The following is a 13,464-nucleotide window of genomic DNA, read 5'->3' as shown; positions in this document are numbered from 1 at the left end:
GCCCCTTCCAGGGTTGCCAGGAGAATGAAAAGCATAAGGAATTGGAAAGTGTTTTACAAACTATGAGGTGGTTTAGGAAATCAGGAGTTGTTTTCCCCTCCAATGAGTAGTTTCTGAAATTACTCATTGCAAATCCTAGAATGTATCATAGCTAGAAGGGACCACAGAGACCACATAAGCCTCTTGCTGTATGGATAGGAAAACTGAGGCCCTTTCAGGAGAAAGTAACTGTGAAGCTGACCAGTGACCAAATTCGGCCTACACTGCATCCCCAGCCCTGAGTTCTGCCTGTCCCCCTTCCCCATCCCCTCTCCATTAAGAGGCTGAGAGGTAGGTCCCATTCTAAACAACCAACCCAGGCGCTGGCAGAGGGCAACAGAAACCAGCACATTCCCATTCCAGATGGAAAGAGTGTCCTTTCCTTGCACCTTCCCACAGGGTCCCAGTAACACTAACATTCATTTGTGTAAAGCCCTCTCAAACCCAAGTCATTCAACAAACACTTATTAAGCACCTGTTATATACCAAGCATTGTGCTGGTATAACTGTGGTGGCTGGCATGGAGAGATGTCTATTATTATTGCTCCATTTTATGATGAGGAAATTTTTTTTTTTTTTTTTTTTTGAGACAGAGTCTCGCTCTGTCGCCCAGGCTGGAGTGCAGTGGCGCGATCTCGGCTCACTGCAAGCTCCGCCTCCCGGGTTCACGCCATTCTCCTGCCTCAGCCTCTCCAAGTAGCTGGGACTACAGGCGCCCGCCACCACGCCTGGCTAATTTTTTTTTTTTTTTTTTTTTTTGTATTTTTAGTAGAGACGGGGTTTCACCGTGGTCTCGATCTCCTGACCTCGTGATCCACCCGCCTCGGCCTCCCAAAGTGCTGGGATTACAAGCGTGAGCCACCGCGCCCGGCCGGAAATTTGAGGCCCAAAATTTCCCAAGTTTACCAAGTAGATGAAAAGGTTATTTTTCAGGCTTGGTGAGGCTGAGGTTGGGGGTTTTCCAAAGTCCTGCCCGCCCCAGAGTATTCAAGTACACATCCAGGTAGAAGTAGGCGCCCTCCTTCCCACAATCCCTCAGGTCCTGCTGAAGTAGAAAGAAGTGAAGACCAGCATTCCTAGCATGAAACTGAGGAAGAGATAAGGGCCTTCTGTACCTATTAATACCTACTTGAAAGCAGAAAACTCTGATAGATGAGGCCCCTTGGCCCTAAGCCTGGCAGCTCCCAATAAGGCTGTTTTCAATGTCAACAGTTTTCAAAAAAGTTTCCAAAAAATCCACAGTCACTGGGCAGCCACTTCCATTGATGATCTCCTTTCAACCCCATAATCCCGTAAGTAAGCTTGTTTATCCACATGGTGCAGGAAGGAGGAGGCTCAGAGAGGGGCACCCATAGCTCAAGGTCACACAGCAGAACTGAGATGAGAACTTCACTTGTCCCACTGCAAAACCCAGGACCTGCCCTTGCCACCCTCTGTAAATACCCTAAAAGCCAGGCTCAGGGCTGTCAAGATTATAACGTATAGTTTCCAAAGGGTATTATGGTGGATAGTGGCTTGGTTCGTAGGTGCTTATTTCCATCACCACCTTCACCAACCAAACTAGAGGAGTTCGAGGGGATGCAATCTCTTGGGCCCACAATCCTGTACCTGGAGACCTCTTTGCCTTGGTTCTTTCCAAGAAGCAGAGTGGTGTAGAGGTGATAGCATGGGCTTCTAAATCAGGTGGGTATAATCAGAAATCTTGGTCAACATGACCTTGGACAAGTCAATTCACTTCATTCAATCCACAGATACTTACTGAGCACCTATTATGTGTCAGACATTGTGCTAGGTGCTGAGGACACAGTTATAAGTAAAACAGACCCCTGGAACTCAGTGGGAAAGTTAAGTCCAGTGGGAAAGTTAGGAATTATTTCTCTGTCACTGCACAGTATGCTTAAGAAGTTTGACAAGTGACACAAATAATTTAAACCTATTTATTCCACAGACAGCACCTCCCATAAGCATACATTCTTAGCTTACAAAAAAAAAAAAGTCACCAAACATGAATATCCAATCATGATAAGGAATGCATAATTGGGAGAAAAGATTCTGTGATGACTTAATTTTATGAAGGGCACAGAGATGTCCATTGTTGAGTTCTGGCAGAGGGAGGTAGGGGGTTTTGCATCTGCAACAATCCCTCAATGCTACCCTGACTGACAGTTTACTGTCCCTGGAGATATTCTGTCACTGTGCCAGTTCTGGCTGTGTCTGAACAGACCTCTTGCCCATCCAAAAGGCAGTCTAACATAGAAACAAGCCTTTGGAGTTGGGTGGCCCCCAACCCTGTGGCTTCCCGCCTCTGTGATCTTGAGGAAGTGATTCACCCTCTTGAAGAGCTCCCCTTGCCTCATCTGCAGAACAACAGATAACAGCTTCTTTACAGGATGGGTGTCAAAGTTTAAGAAAACAAAACAAGCAGAGTTTGCAAACTGGCCCCCAGATATAACTCAATTTGCCCATAGAAGATTTTTCTTAAATTATGAATTTAAGGTTTGAGGAAATTGGAGAATACCATATAAAAATAAAAATGTCTGGCTTTTCTTTCTTTCTCTTTTCTTTTTTTTTTTTTGAGACGGAGTTTCGCTATTGTTGCCCAGGCTGGAGTGCAGTGGTGTGATCTCGGCTCACCACAACCTCTGCCTCCCGGGTTCAAGCAATTCTCCTGCCTCAGCCACCCCAATAGCGGGATTACAGGCGCCCGCCACCAAGCCCAGCTAATTTTGTATTTTTAGTAAAGACAGGGTTTCTCCATGTTGGTCAGGCTGCTCTCAAACTCCTGACCTCAGGTGATCCGCCCGCCTCGGGCTCCAAAGTGCTGGGATTATAGGCGTGAGCCGCCGTGCCTGGACTCTTTTTTTTTTCCTTTTGAAATGGGAGTCTCCCTGTCACCAAGGCTGAAGTGCCGTGGCGTGATCTCAGCTCACTACAACCTCCGTCTCTCAGGTTCAGGCAATTCTCCTGCCTCAGCCTCCCAAGTAGCTGGGATTACAGGCGTGTGCCACCACACCCGGCTAATTTTTGTATTCTTAGTAGAGACGGTTTTTTTTTTTTTTTTTTTTGAGACGGAGTCTTGCTCTGTCACCCAGGCTGGAGTGCAGTGGCGCAACCTCGGCTCACTGCAAGCTCCGCCTCCCGGGTTCACGCCATTCTCCTGCCTCAGCCTCTCTGAGTAGCTGGGACTACAGGCGCCCGCCACCACGCCCGGCTAATTTTTTTGTATTTTTAGTAGAGACGGGGTTTCACCGTGGTCTCGATCTCCTGACCTCGTGATCCGCCCGCCTCGGCCTCCCAAAGTGCTGGGATTACAAGCGTGAGCCACCGCGCCCAGCCGAGACGGGGTTTCACCATGTTGGCCAGGCTGGTCTGGAACTCCTGACCTCAGATGATCCACCCGCCTCGGCCTCCCAAAGTGCTGGGATTACAGGCGTGAGCCACCGTGCTCGGCCTCTGGCTTTCTTTTCAAACAGCAGTATCTGGCTTATACTGGCCAGGCCATCACGGTGCTAAACAGTTGTTGTCCCCCAGCTAGCCAGGGCCTTACCCTCCAGGCCACTAGAGCCCTTCCTTGGCATGCCTCACTCAGTTCTTGCCCTGCCATTCCAGGGATGAGCAGCCACCCCTCATGTACAGTGCCTGGCACAGAGTGAGCACCCAAAAAATGTGAGCTACTGTTAGTCTTATTACCGCCAAGGAACTGACTGGTACCAGCACAGCTTCTCTGCCTTGCAAGTAACCAAAGATAACATATGGACTGGCCGGGTGTGGTGGCCCATGCCTGTAATTCCAGCACTTTGGGAGGCCGAGGCAGGTGGATCATCTGAGGTCAGGAGTTCGAGACCAGCCTGGCCAACATGGTGAAACCCTGTCTCTACTAAAAATACAAAAATTAGCCAGGTGTGGTGGCGGGCACCTGTAATCCCAGCTACACAGGAGGCTGGGGCAGGAGAATTGCTTGAACCTGGGAGACGGAGGTTGCAGTGAGCCAAGACGACACCATTGCACTCCAGTCTGGGCGACAAGAGTGAAACTCCATCTAAAAACAAACAAACAACAACAACAACAAAAACATGAACATAGAAGAGAGGGAAAAGTGGATATTCGTGGCTGGGCGCAGTGGCTCACGCCTGTAATTCCAGCACTTTGGGAAGCCGAGGTGGGTGGATCACCTGAGGTCAGGAGTTTGAGAGCAGCCTGACCAACATGGTGAAACCCCATCTCTATTAAAAATACAAAAATTAGCTGGGTGTGGTGGCGGGCAACTGTAATCCCAGCAACTTGGGAGGCTAAGGCAAGAGAATCACTTGAACCTGGGAGGTGGAGGTTGTAGTGAGCTGAGATCAAGCCATTGCACTCCAGCCTGGGTGACAGAGTGAGACTCCATCTCAAAAAAAGAAAAAGAAAAAAAGGCAGATATTTGTGATCAAACAGCAGACAGGGGGTTTGGTGCCAGCCAACAGCCAGCCTGGCTATGTGGCCTTGGCCAAGTCCTTCACCATCAGTTGGCCCATATGTTCCGTGGGTTCGGGCCAGAGGGTCTGAGGTCCAAGGTAACTGCATAGGTCTCAGTCGATTCTCAAGTCTCCCCCCAGCCCTGGTCACTCCCTGAGTGCACGCTCTGGGGACCTCCCTTCTCTCCATGCCTCACCCACGGCAACTTCCTTTCTCTGTGTCACCCAAGCCTCTCAGGAGGGGTCATGCTTTTCCAAGGAGTGGGGCGAAACCAGACATATGACTATGCCTCCCCTGACCAGGGCCACAGTGAAGGTGGGAGTAGGAGGCCTTTACAGTTGAGGGGCTCAGTTTTTTCATCTGTAAAATGGTGATGATAATAATCATAGTGTTTACCTGATGGAGTTGTTGGGACATTGAGTTATTAACATGCCTGGCACATAGGGAAAGCTCAATGAATATCAGCTGTTGTGAAGAGTGCAGAATGACTCCCTGAAGCGGCTTGCCTACATTCCCCTCTCGATTTTTCCTCTGAAGAAATGCTGCTTGCTGGGCGCAATGGCTCATGCCTGTAATCCCAGCACTTTGGGAGGCCAAGGCGGGCGGATCACCTGAGGTCAGGAGTTCGAGACTAGCCTGGCCAACATGGCAAAACCCTGTCTCTACTAAAAGTACAAAAATTAGCCGGGTGTGGTGGCAGACGCCTGTAATCCCAGCTACCCAGGAGGCTGAGGCAGGAGAATCGCTTGAGCCTGGGAGAAGGAGGTTGCAGTGAGCCAAGATCACGCCAATTGCACTCCAGCCTAGGCAACAGAGCAAAGCTCCGTCTCATAAAAAAAAAAAAAAAAATCGGCCGGGCGCGGTGACTCATGCCTGTAATCCCAGCCCTTTGGGAGGCCGAGGCAGGCGGATCACGAGGTCAGGAGATCAAGACCATCCTGGCTAACACGGTGAAACCCCGTCTCTACTAAAAAATACAAAAAATTAGCCGGGCAAGGTGGCAGGCGCCTGTAGTCCCAGCTACGTGGGAGGCTGAGGCAGGAGAATGGCGTGAACCCCAGGGGATGGAGCCTGCAGTAAGCCGAGATCGCGCCACTGCACTCCAGCCTGGGTGAAAGAGCGAGACTCCTTCTCAAAAAAAAAAAAAAAAAAATCAAAAAATTAGCTGGGTGTGGTGGCACACGCCTGTAATCCCAGCTACTTGGGAGGCTGAAGCAGGAGAGTTGCTTGAACCCAGGAAGTGGAGGTTGCAGTGAGCTGAGATCGCACCACCACACTCCAGCCTGGGTGACAGAATGAGACTCTGTCTCAAAAAAAAAAAAAAAAAAGAAAAAAAATAAAAACTTGTTAGGCTGCAGAATAGCAGAATTTTCATGAAGCAATTCCTGCACTGCCTCCCACATTCTATTAGCTACAAGGAGGAAAAAAATAAACTACGTTTGGGCCGGGCGCGGTGGCTCACGCTTGTAATCCCAGCACTTTGGGAGGCCGAGGCGGGCGGATCACGAGGTCAGGAGATCGAGACCACGGTGAAACCCCGTCTCTACTAAAAATACAAAAAATTAGCCGGGCGTGGTGGCGGGCGCCTGTAGTCCCAGCTACTCGGAGAGGCTGAGGCAGGAGAATGGCATGAACCCGGGAGGCAGAGTTTGCAGTGAGCCGAGATTGTGCCACTGCACTCCAGCCTGGGTGACAGAGCAAGACTCCGTCTCAAAAAAAAAAAAAAAAAACAAACAAACAAACAAAAAAAAAACTACGTTTGGAGGGCAATGAAGCATGTAAAATGAAATAATACCATATTCCATTTTTTCTGAGACCTTTTCTTTCATATTTTAACCTCTCTGAAATTGAGGTGCATCCTAGGATCAGTGGAATATCCATTTGTAGTCAGTAACTATTTTTCTTAGGGGCTCAAAATGGCATATCTCATATTGGATGGCATCTTAGAAGTGACAAGCTGTGGTGTACAAAAAGTGCCAGGCTCAGGGCCCGCCACGTCACAGGCCCTCAGGTTGTCCTCATGACCTTCAGCATCCCCAGCACATTCGAGGCTGGTCATGGTGGAGTGATCAGCTTTTCTTTCCTTTTGTCATTTTCTCACTGACACCTGCTGACCTGCATTTGGTCCCCGGCTTGACAGGCACATGGCAAATGCAGTCAGGGAGGCGTATGGGGAGGGCTCAGGATGGGAAGAGAATGACTTTTTATAATATATTAAGATATTCAAAGAGGAGGAGCCAGAGATTCTTTTTTTAAAAAACAAACAAACACTGGAAGCTAGAGTTATATATATGCCACACAGGCCAGGAAACCCAGCAGGCCTCCTGGAGCTGGCAGCGAACCGAAACACGGGTATTGTGTCCAGGCCACTGGCTGGCTGAGGGACATTGTTAGGGCCTTGCCCTGTCTGGGAAGAGGGGGGTGGCGGGGGCAGGGGGAGTGTGTTCCCATGACTCCCTGGGGAGTAACAACAATCGGGCCAGCTGGGAAGCCGGGGATGCCAGGGGCCCAGTGGGCAGGAGGTAGGCCCCCGAGGGGCCATGGAGGGCACTGCGGGGGCTGAGGAGGTGGGGTGCAGGGGAAGGAAGGTCAGGGTCTGTTTCTTAGCTGGGAGGCAAGGCCTAGGAGGGGAAACATGGGCGTCCTTCACTACACCCCCTCCCTCAACGCCTCCAAAGCCCTGGGCCACTGTGTCTCTCTCCAAAGTGCACCCCAGATGTGCCCACTCTTCTCTACCTCTGTCGTCGCCCACCCTGGTCTCCCTCCAGGACCACCACGTGGCTTCCTCACTGGGATGTATGCCGGCGGCCTGGCCCCTACACTCTGTTCTATACACGAACTAGAAGGATCTTCCCCCAACATAACCCACATCACGTCACTCCCCAGTCTATACCTGCCACAGGCTGCCGGCCACACTTAGAAGAAAACCCAGACCCCTTGCCCTGGCCCATGAAGCCTGCCTGGTGGATCCAGCTGGCCTCCCAGCTTCATCTCCAGTGAGCCCCACCCCTGCACTCAGTCAGCCAGGCTGGCCCCTTCCCGGCCTTGGAATGCCTTGGGCTGCTCCCTCCTCAGAGCCTGTGCACTTGCAGAACTCTTGATTGGAATGCTCTTCCTCCAGCCTTGCAGAGCTCCCTCCTCTGTATTCAGGGCTCAGAGCAAACATCACCTCCTCAGAGAGGCCTTCCCCGGAGAACAGCCTCCCATTCTCTCCTCCCAAGCCTCCTCTATCACACTGCCCTGTATGACTTCATGGCACCCCCCACCCTCCAAAGTTCTGGAATGTGGTCATCTTTGGTCAGTCTTCCCTCCTTAGGCTATGAGCCCCACGTGGGAACTGCCTTCTTTTGTCACTGAATCCTGGCCTCCACCATCACCTGGCACTTTCTTTTTTTTTTTTGAGACGGAGTCTCGCTCTGTCGCCCAGGCTAGAGTGCAGTGGCGCGATTTTAGCTCACTGCAAGCTCCACCTCCCAGGTTCACGCCATTCTTCTGCCTCAGCCTCCCGAGTAGCTGGGACTACAGGCACCCGCCACCACGCCCGGCTAATTTTTGTATTTTTAGTAGGGACGGGGTTTCACTGTGTTAGCCAGGAAGATCTCGATCTCCTGACCTTGTGATCCATCCACCTCAGCCTCCCAAAGTGCTGGGATTACAGGCGTGAGCCACTGTGCCCAGCCTCACCTGGCACTTTCTAAGAACTCAGCCAACATTAGCTAGTATTTGTATGATTCCTGTGCTCAGGGCTTGGTAAACCATGCCAGCTGCGGCTGGACACGGTGGCTCATGTCTGTAATCCCAGCACTTTGGGAGGCCAAGGCGGGTAGATCACTTGAGGCTGGGAGTTCAAGACCAGTCTGGCCAACATGGTGAAAACCCATCCGTACTACAAATACAAAAATTAGCTGGGCGTGGTGGCACTCGCCTGTAATCCCAGCCACACAGGAGGCTGAGGCAGGAGGATCACTTGAACGCAGGAGACAAAGGTTGTACTGAGCTGAGATCACACCACTGCACTCCAGCCTGGGAAAGAGAATGAGACTCCTTCTCAAAAAAAAAAAAAAAACCTAAAAAAAAGACACAATGCCAGCTGCTATGTGGTCAGGTGGGGAAGGCTACTCTTTTTTTTTTTTTTTTTTGAGACAGAGTTTCGCTCTTGTTGCCCAGGCTGGAGTGCAGTGGTGCAATCTCAGCTCACCGCAACCTCCGCCTCCCAGGTTCAAGCGATTCTCCTGCCTCAGCCTCCCTAGTAGCTGGGATTACAGGCATGTGCCACCACACCCGGCTAATTTTGTATTTTTAGTAGAGACGGGGTTTCTCCATGTTGGTCAGGCTGATCTCGAACTCCCGACCTCAGTGATCCGCCCACCTTGGGCTCCCAAAGTGCTGGGATTACAGGTGTGAGCCACCGCACCTGGCCAGGGAAGGCTACTCTTGAGCAGGGAGTCAGAATCTGGGACCCATGGACCCCAAGTTCCATGAACTTAGACAGAAAAAAAAATTACATTTTTATTTTCACTAGCCTCTAACTGATGGAACATTTCGTTCCATTTTGAATGTAGGCAACAAACCAGAGGACTGTTCGCAGCACGTGGGACTTTGTCCCCAATAGAAATCACAGCTGTTTCGGCCGGGCGCGGTGGCTCACGCTTGTAATCCCAGCACTTTGGGAGGCCGAGGCGGGCGGATCACGAGGTCAGGAGATCGAGACCACGGTGAAACCCCGTCTCTATTAAAAAAAAAAAAAAAAAAATACAAAAAATTAGCCGGGCGCGGTGGCGGGCGCCTGTAGTCCCAGCTACTCGGAGAGGCTGAGGCAGGAGAATGGCGTGAACCCGGGAGGCGGAGCTTGCAGTGAGCCGAGATTGCGCCAGCCCGGGCGACAGAGCGAGACTCTGTCTCAAAAAAAAAAAAAAAGAAATCACAGCTGTTTCCATCTCCCTTCCCAGTGCTGCGGGTACCCTGGGATATGCTCATGCTTATCCTACCTTTGAAATCATGGCCATTTTGAACCTGATGCTAGATCTTTTTATTTTCTTTCTTTCTTCTTTCTTTCTTTCTCTTTCTTTCTTTCTTTCTTTCTTTCTTTCTTTCTTTCTTTCTTTCTTTCTTTTCTTTCTTTCTTTCTCTTTCTTTCGAGACACAGTCTCGCTCTTGTCCCCAGGCTGGAGTGCAATTTCGCGATCTTGGCTCACTGCAACCTCCACCTCCCAGATTCAAGCAATTCTCCTGCCTCAGCCTCCCGAGTAGCTGAGACTACAGGCATGTGCCACCACGCCCAGCTAATTTTTGTATTTTTAGCAGAGATGGGGTTTCACCGTGTTGGCCAGTCTGGTCTCCAACTCCTGACCTCAGGTGATCTACCTGCCTCGGCCTCCCAAAGTGCTGGGATTACAGGTGTGAGCCACTATGCCTGGCCAGATCTTGTTATTTAATGTGTTAAAGAAAGAACATGGCTGGGCACGGTGGCTCATGCCTGTAATCCCAGCACTTTGGGAGGCTAAGGCAGTGAATCAAGAGGTCAAGAGATCAAGACCAGGCTGGCCAACATGGTGAAACCCTGTCTCTACTAAAAATACAAAAATTAGCTGGGCATGGTGGCACACGCCTGTAGTCCCAGCTACTTGGGAGGCCGAGGCAGGAGAATCGCTTGAACCCGGGAGGCGAAGGTTGCAGTGAGCCTCAATCGCACTCCACTCCAGCCTGGCAACAGAGTAAGACTCCATCTCAAAAATGAATAAATAAATAAAAATAAAAAGGAGTGTCCTAAAGGAGCTGATGTGGTCTGGCTCTGATCCTTCTCTCAGCTGACAACCAGCCCATGAGGAGAAGCTGGAAGGTGAGGCCAGAACAGCAATGAGAATGAGGTTTCTGACACAGACACTGGGACCCACACTTCCATTCCGCCTGGCTTCTGTCTTGTTTATTAAATTATGACATCTGCAGCAGCTTTGAGCACAGAGTCCCAGCACAGAAAACAGGGCCCCTCCGTTCAGAAGCCCTTTCTCAGAACAACACTCAGAAGAGAGCTCAGCTCTCCCTCTGTCTCTTTATTTTTCAATTAATTTCATTTTTATTTTTTATCTGAAGGATTACATGATCATCATCTCCCTCTGTCTTCTATCTGGGCAGCTGAGACCTCCAGCTCACGAGAGTGGGTCCCACGCTACAGGGCACCTTCTGCTGAAAATCAAAACTTGCTCACCCCAAATGCCCTTCAAGGCTGAACTAAGACAAACTCTCCCCCTGTGAATCTGGAACGAGACAAGGGGAGGAAAAAAAATTTCTTTTTATAAAGATCCTCAAATTTGTCATAGAAAGCAACCCATCTGAAGTCACAAATTGTGGTGACGTGGGCTTCGTTTTGAGAGGTTGAGTACAGCATGGTGTTCTGGTTTAGGAGAGAGCCAGGTTCAAAGTCTGATTCTTATACACCCAAATGCACTCATGGGGAGGTAAAAGTGAACAATGTGGAAGGAAACACTGTCACTAGAATCCCTTCTGGAGCCTCAGTGTGGAAGGCTGCAGTGGCCAGCATCAAACAAGGCAGCTTCTTGGCGTCTGGGCCTGTGAGTCACTGCACTCACATGGGTTCACTTAGCATCTCTAATTTGGGAGCAGAGCAGCAGAAGAGGCCCAAATTAACTTGAGTTTTGTCCTTCCCCTTTTACTTGGAGTTCCGTGGGCCTGAATGCTTGGTGTCATCTACTGTAAGGCTCAGGACACCTGGGGCCATCATCTTCACACTGATCACGGCAAGGATCTGCCCAAGATATTTGGGAGAGGAAGCTGTCAGGGGTGTAGGGGGAAAACAGGCTCAAAGAAAGGACTCACTTTTCTATCAGATTATTGATCAAAGAGATCTCCAAACACACAGAGGACAAGGAAAAAATGCCAAACAGTTGAGATGACATTGCAACGTAAAAGTTTCTTTTAAGACAAAAATAGGTGGCTGTGCATAGAATATTCCAGGAAGGCTGTATGAGAAAGTGCTAACAGTGGGTGCTCCAGCAAAGGAAGGGCCTGGGGATGCAGCACAGGTGTAGGAAGGAACCTGACTTTTCCCTGTTATACACTTTTTTTTTTTTTCAGACAGTCTCGCTGTCACCCAGGCTGGAGTTCAGGGGTGTGGTCTTGGCTCACTGCAACCTCCGCCTCCCAGGTTCAAGTGATCCTCCCACCTCAGCCTCCCAAGTAGCTGGGATTATAGGCACGCACCACCATACCCAACTAATCTTTGTATTTTTAATAGAGACAGGGTTTCACCATGTTGGCCAGGCTGGTCTTGAACTCCTGACCTAAAGTGATCCGCCTGCCTCGGCCTCCCAAAGTGCTGGGATTACAGGTGAGAGCCACCATGCCTGGCCCTTTTTTTGCAGGGGGTGGGGAAAGGGTCTCACTCTGTCATCCAGACTGGAGTGCAGTGGCATGATCACAGCTCACTGCAGCCTCAACCTCCCGGGTTCAGGTGATCCTCCCACCTCAGCCTCCCCATGGTGTGCATGCCACCACACCAGGCTAATTGTAATTTTTATAGAGACAGGGTCTCCCTATGTTGCCCAGGCTGGTCTTGAACTCCTGGGCTCTAGCAATGAGCCTGCTTCAGGCTCCCAAAGTGTTAGGATCATAGCGTGAGCCACTATGCCTGGTTATCAACTTTTTATAACTTTTGAGTTTTGTACTATGTGTAGTATTGATTTAAAAATATGTTTTTAGGCCGGGCGTGGTGGCTCACGCCTGTAATCCCAGCACTTTGGGAGGCCGAGGTGGGCGGATCATGTGGTCAGGAGATCGAGACCATCCTGGCTACCATGATGAAACCCCATCGCTACTAAAAAAAAATACAAAAAATTAGCCAGGCGTGGTGGCGGGCGACTGTAGTCCCAGCTACTCGGGAGGCTGAGGCAGGAGAATGGCGTGAACTTGGGAGGAGGAGCTTGCCGTGAGCCGAGATCGCGCCACTGCACTCCAGTCTGGGCGACGGTGTGAGACTCCGTCTCAAAATAAATACATAAATAAATAAGTAAATAAATAAATAAATATATATATATTTTAGTCTTACATGTCAAAAGAATTAACAGGATTGTAGCAGGTGTTTAGTAAGTAGAGGTTAAACCATTCTACTTCAGGAACTAGCATTTAGGAAGCACAGCACTTACTGTGCAACAAGAGCCCTCTGGCCATCCCTGTTTTACAGGTCTTAGAGAATGGAGGGCAGCTAGGAAGGAGCCAAATGGGACTCCTCTCAGATCTGCTGGAAGGAAGAGCCCTGCTCCCTGGCGCGGACCACACCGCCTTCCTCCCTGGAGTGTGCAGTTGGAGGCACCAGATGCTCTAGCAGCATCCAGAGAGATGCCATCTGTGAGGGAAACCTATTCTTAGAGAGCAGAGACAGTCGGTAGCGGAGCTGGCCAGCTCCCAGCAGCAGTGGGGGGACTTCAGGAGGGCAGGCGGCCAAGGTTTCACCTTCAGCTGGGGGCAGGACGGGCTAAAAGCAGGGTGTGCTCAGTCCTCAGGGGCACACTTCCTCTACATTTGGATGCTCTTAGAAATAACAGCATTTATTGAGGACACACTTTAACGGTGTCATATTCTTTAACCCTCCAGACCACTCGATGAGGTGTGTGCTACGACAACGCCTACTTTATCAATGAGGAAATAGAGGCACAGAATGGCTCAGTCACTTGCCCAAGGAAACTGTGGGGCCAGGGCTTGAGCCCAGGCACTCTAGCTCCAAAGCCTATGTCCCTGACCACCATGCTATACTGCCTCTCAACCTGCTGTACAGAGGCCAATTTTAGTTTGGGTTCCCCTAATAGCAGACTCTAAGACAAGGATTTGAGTACAAGTGGTTCATATGGGAAGTGGTCCCAGGAAGCACTGGTAGGGGCATGAGGAAGGGAGACGGGGAGGGTGTTTGAGGCTCAGCCCTGCTGAGCGGCCCTGGGAGTCAGTGTGGAGCACGCACCT

Source organism: Symphalangus syndactylus, chromosome 24 (genome assembly GCF_028878055.3).
Source record: "Symphalangus syndactylus isolate Jambi chromosome 24, NHGRI_mSymSyn1-v2.1_pri, whole genome shotgun sequence".
In the NCBI taxonomy this organism is placed as follows: domain Eukaryota; kingdom Metazoa; phylum Chordata; class Mammalia; order Primates; family Hylobatidae; genus Symphalangus; species Symphalangus syndactylus.
The sequence above is the reverse complement of the archived record's forward strand: the minus strand, read 5'-3'. Positions refer to the sequence as shown.